The following is a 5,709-nucleotide window of genomic DNA, read 5'->3' on the forward strand; positions in this document are numbered from 1 at the left end:
TTCACTGCGTGGGGAGCACATCTGTTTCCCTCACTGCTTCCTTAAGGGAGGAGACTTATTCATTTTGTACCTGCAGCCCTCTTCCCCCACATCCCCATTCTCACAGCAGCCTAGCACAACGCTTGGCATGTGCTAGGATAAATACTTATTGAATGAACAAATGACCTTTAGATCTGGAAAGATTTGAAATTCCAGGGCTTTGGTCTGTCTGTGGTTCTGATTTCCTTGTGTTCGAGCTGGTTCAAATCCGCCTACGACCACACATCCTGCCTCTGGCCCCAGCTTGTCCTCATGGGGCTCTTAGTGGTTGCCACCCAAGGAACTCTGATGGAGCAGCAGATCGTGAACTTGTGTTGTGGGGGTGGGGTGGGGGGGTGGGGGAGTAGTGAGGTTGGAGTGGGGAGGTCAGGAAGCTAGAAAGAGTCATATGATTTAAAAAAAAGTAAACCTAGGGCTTCCCTGGTGGCGCAGTGGTTGAGAGTCCGTCTGTCGATGCAGGAGACACGGGGTTCATGCCCCGGTCCAGGAAGATCCCACATGCCACGGAGCGGCTGGGCCCGTGAGCCATGGTTGCTGAGCCTGCGCGTCCGGAGCCTGTGCTCCACAACGGGGGAAGCCACAACAGTGAGAGGCCCGTGTACTGCAAAAAGAAGAAAAAAGAAACCTGAAATTTTGGAATAATTTTATTTAAAAAAAATTTATCATTATTATTATTTTTTGGCTGTGTTGGGTCTTCATTGCTGCACGCGGGCTTTCTCTAGTTGTGGTGAGCTGGGGTTATGCTTCGTTGCGGTGCGTGGGCTTCTCATTGCAGCAGCTTCTCTTGTTGCGGAGCACGGGCTCTAGGCGTGTGGGCTTCAGTAGTTGTGGCACGTGGGCTCAGCAGTTATGGCGCACGGGCTTACTTGCTCTGCAGCATGCGGGATCTTCCCGGACCAGGGATCAAACCCGTGTCCCCTGCATTGGCAGGCAGATTCTTAACCCCTGGGCCACCTGGGAAGTCCCTTGGAATAATTGTAGATTAATAGAAAAGTTGCAACGATAGTCCAGAGTCCCGTACACTCTTTAGCCCAGTTTCCCCTCATGTTAACATCTTATTTAACCAAGGTACTTTAATTAAAACTGAGAGATTCACATGGGTACCTTACCGGTAATTAAACTCCCGTCTTCATTTGTATTTCACCGGTTTTTCCATCAATGCCCTTTTTCTGTTCCAGGCTCTAATCCTGGATCTCACACTGTATTTAGCCCACACGATTTGGAAGATGATGTTTTATTTAAAAATTCATGCGTGTTGCTCTCTTCTTCATAATCCATGTGGGTTGATTTTATGTGAGAATAAAGCTTCTCCCAGCCAAATATTCCGATAAACAATTGTCACTGTGTTGTTTCTCGTGGCTTCCCTGGCGATTCTGCACACTGCTGTGGGTCTTCGGGGAGTGAAGCATGATCCCAAGAGGACAGTCTCACGGCGTCTTCTGGATACACAATATTAAAATCTGCCGACTGCAGTTCTGATATGAACAAGAAACAGGGATCATTGGGCTGATCTAGGGCGTGGGACAGCAAAGGGGTGGTGAGAAAGGATGATGTGTGAGGGTATTTGGGGGGAGGTTTGGGGAGAAGAGGGATCTTGGGGTGGTAGCCCGGCGTTTCCTGAGAGGCAGGGACGTGATGTTTGATCTGTGAGTAGATGTGTCCTGGCTTCCCCTGGCTCATTGGTCCTCCGCCTGTGTCTCTCTCTCTTTCTATCTTTTCACATGGGTATCTATTTGCAGCATCACAGTTGGTCTTGGTTTTGCTTGCATTCCTGGTCAGCTGGAATAATTAGAGTTAAGAGGCGAACATTACTCCCGCTTTGAGGAAGACAGGATCTTCCTGTTTGGAGGCCCGAAGGACTGGGGGGGAGGAAGCAGAATGCAGGCGGGGGTGATGGGTCAGTTAAGGCCCCTGCTCTTCGCCCCCGCGCCCCCCCCCCCCACCGCCAAGACCCACTCTCTTCTGGTGCAGGTCTCTGTCCAGTGTCTGCTGATGTCATTTCCATGCTTCTGGTTTCTAAGTCTCACTGCTTCAAGTGATAGACAGGCTGGTGGGGCTGTGGGACGATGTGGGAGGGAAGGCATTTGAAGTTTGGTTTTGGAACTCTGGGCTCCTTTTGAAAGAATAGCCTAGTGACTCCGGGAGAGCCTCTGCAGGCGGCTGTTCCGGTCAGGGCCTGGTGTGGAGGTGGGAGGAGGGGTAGTGGATGGAAAACCCCTCCCTGGCTTGGGTGAGCCTGAGGCCAGAGGGCCAGGTCCACACCCTCAGGCTTCCACCCCCATGGCTCCCAAGGCCTCGTACTTTTTGGAAGGAGGAGGCCTGCAGAAGTCCAGCACCAAGTCAGCAGGCAGGAGAGCCCTGGGTATAGGGCTCCCCGGAGCCTGCAGACACCAGTGTATTAAGGGGGTCGACTCTTCTCATCTCTGTGTGGAGGGAGCCAGGATGTGTGTTGGGGAACAGGGAGAATTTCCCACCATCTCCATCATTCTCTGCTATAAATCCACTTCCTGGTCCATATGGGATCATCTCAAAGGTCTGTAGTAGGTGCTCAGTGCCTTAAGAACCCTTGAATGGTTGTTTGAAGCCTCATCATTTCCCACCTCCAGTTGTCCCCCCATTTCAGACCATGTCAGCTGGTTTAGAAAGGAACACAGGTTTATTGTGCTAGGTGTGTTTCGGGGTGCTTGCCTGCCCATCTCATTGCAGACTCTGTAGGAAGTGCTGGCTTTAAAAGTGGAAGGGGCGTTCATTCACGTGAACTCTTGCTGGAGGCAAACATCCTGTTCGAGTCATTAGCTTCCCAGAACTTCTCGAAGGCACCATCCACCTCCTCACCTCTCATGAATTCCTCAGGCCTCTTCCCACCAGCCCATGGAAACAGATGTGATAGTCCGTGGATTTAGTGGAGATTGCAGATTTTGAAGTTGCTCTTACTAGAGACGCCAATGACCTCCTCGTCTTCAGGCTACGGTTTGGTTCTCGTCTTCACGTCCTCACCGCTCTGCTGCATAGAACCGTTTCTCTTCCTTTTGTCTATCAGCTCTCCTGGTCCCCTGGATGTCACTCTTTCCTGCTCCCGGATCTCCTCGCTGGTCCCTGGTCTCCCTCATCTCTTTCCATTCGTCCTCTGCCAGCCTCTCATCTTCAGCTCTCTTTTTCCCTAGACCCTCCCTCTGGCTCAGCTCACCTGAGATCTCCACACAGCATATCTCCAGCCTAAACTTCCCCTTGAGCCCATCACATCTCATTTGGTTATTTCTTCTGCATATCTTCCATCTACTCAGAGTCAACAAGTCCTAAAACGGAGCACATCCTCTGTTCCCTGATTTGCCCCTCCTCCCATATTCCCCTGTTTTGTTTGCTGTACCTAAAACAGAAACCTGGAAATCAACAGACTCCTCCCTCTCCCTCATCCTTCATGTCTCCTTAGTCACCAAGTGGTGTCGCTTCTCATCAGAAATCTCTTTAACTCCGTCCCTGCTCTCCCTCCCCGCCATCGTGTCCTGGTTCACGCCTTTATCATTTTCTCCCTCGGATTATTGCACAACATCCAACTGACTTTTCTACCTCCAGATACTTCCAACTTCAGTCCCTCCTCTCCTTAGCTGCCAGCATTCTCTTTCTAAAAACAGATCCAAAATGCCATTTTCTGCCTAAAAGCTTCCAATGGTTTCCCACTGCCAAGAGAATGAGATCCAAATTTTTATCTTAGCACACAGGGCCTTTCGTGGCCTACGTCGAGTTTATCTTACCATCTACCTCTCCCATCACTGACCCTCCTGCACGCTTTGCCCCGCCATCCATGCCTCTCCCCACCTCCAATCATGCTGCCTTTTTTTCACACTCTGCTTTTGCACGTACAGATTTGCTAGGGACGGAATGCTTGTGTCCCCCCGAAATTCATGTTGAAATCTGAATCCCCAGTCTGATGGTGTTTAGAGTTGGGGCCATTGGGAGGTGATTAGGTCATGAGGACAGAGCCCTTATGATCAGATTAGTGCCCTTATAAAATGAGACCCCATAGAGCTCCCTCGCCCCTTCTGCCATGGAAGGACATGGTGATAAGAGCCATTTATGAACCAGGAAGTGGGCCCTCAGCAGACACCAAATCTGCCAGCACCCTAATGTTGGACTTCCCAGCCTCCAGAACCATGAGAAACACATTTCTGTTTATAAAACCCACCCACCTGCCTCTATTTTTGTTATAGCAGAGGCTGAACAAACTAAGACAAGGTCCTAGTCTGAAAAGTCCTAGTCCGTCTGGCACGATTCTACTTGGATAGAATTCAAGGCCCTGCCTCTGCAAAACTTCCCCTAACTGTCAGCTAAATATCAATAGTTGTCCCTCTAAATTCCCACATTCCTCTGTCTCTAAAGAGCACATGTCCCTTCATTTTGCATTTATTTTTCTATGTCTGTCTGAGTCTACTGGATCTTGAGGTCAAGGATCGATGCAAACTGGTGTATATAGAATGGATAAACAACAAGGTCCTACTGGAAAGCGCAGGGAACTATATTCAATATCCTGTGATAAACCATAATGGGAAAGAATATGATAAAGAACATATATATGTATAACTGAGTCACTCTGCTGTACAGCAGAAATTAACACAACATTGTAATTCAACTATACTTCAATAAAAAATAGATTTTTTTCCATAGAAAGCAGAAAAAGAATTCATTCCAAAAGAGGGCAGAAATAAGAAATTCATCCTGAAAATATACTTTGGTATAATTCTGGTGGGACAGATTTTCCCTCTGAGCATGTTCTCTTACTGACAGCCCCACTGGAGTCTTATTGTCGTGTAACAGTTTTTAAACATTTCTCTGGTTCTCATGTTGTGAGCAGGCAGGAACCATCTTCAAATCCACACTTTCCAAGGAGAGAGTAATGTTATTTCTCAGAAGAACGGCACTTTCTGTCTTGGAAGAGTACATAAGCATTTTATAGAGGAGCACAGTTCTGATTCAATAAACACATCGTTCATCAAGGGTAAAAAATGTGGCAGGAAAAATTTCTGCATGTAGAATAAGATATTCACATGTGGTGGGAACGCTTAAGGCAGCTGATGGCCAAAGTGGGCGAGTCAAGGAAGGTGGTCTGCGTATGGAGGTGATTTTTGCATCCAGAGGAGTTCTCTTCGTGACCTCAGCGACTGAGCACTGGCGAGCAGGTCTCCTTCCTCAAGGCCAATGATGCTTGAGGTACCAGATGGTTTCATTTTTCAACTGTGGTCCAAAGAGACGGTTGAGTTGGGCCAGAATTGCAATCAGCCAAAAGAGATAGCAGCAAACGGAACAGGTCACCGACATGGTGATGCTAAACTGCCCGGTTGGGACCCTTTGGGATGAACCAGGGCATCAGGAAGCCGACAAAGCCCCAGAACATGCTCATCACGATGAGAAGCACGGTGAGGCCAGTATATGCCATGATTTCTGTGGGAGGTGCCAGCCTCTGCCCTGCTGCCTCACTTTGGTCCCACCCCAAAAAATAGATTAAAAAAAAAAGAAAACTTGCTAAACTCTTCCCAGGTATACAGTAGCATCAGATTTTTCCAAGAGACAGGGAACCAGGATCTGTGGAGTCCCTTGGTTCTGAGTCACTGACCAGCATGGAGCTCTCAGCACATTGTGGTATGAGAGTGATCTCAAGCCAAATTCACATGGGTA

At 48.6% G+C, this 5,709-nt stretch overlaps 1 pseudogene; it reads right to left on the reverse strand.

Annotated features, from left to right (window-relative positions):
* Positions 1 to 5,178: 5,178 nt before the first annotated feature.
* Positions 5,179 to 5,470, reverse strand: LOC116745092 (annotated as a pseudogene).
* Between the last annotated feature and the right edge of the window lie 239 nt (positions 5,471 to 5,709).

The sequence above is a fragment of the Phocoena sinus genome, chromosome 20 (genome assembly GCF_008692025.1).
Source record: "Phocoena sinus isolate mPhoSin1 chromosome 20, mPhoSin1.pri, whole genome shotgun sequence".
Taxonomy (NCBI): domain Eukaryota; kingdom Metazoa; phylum Chordata; class Mammalia; order Artiodactyla; family Phocoenidae; genus Phocoena; species Phocoena sinus.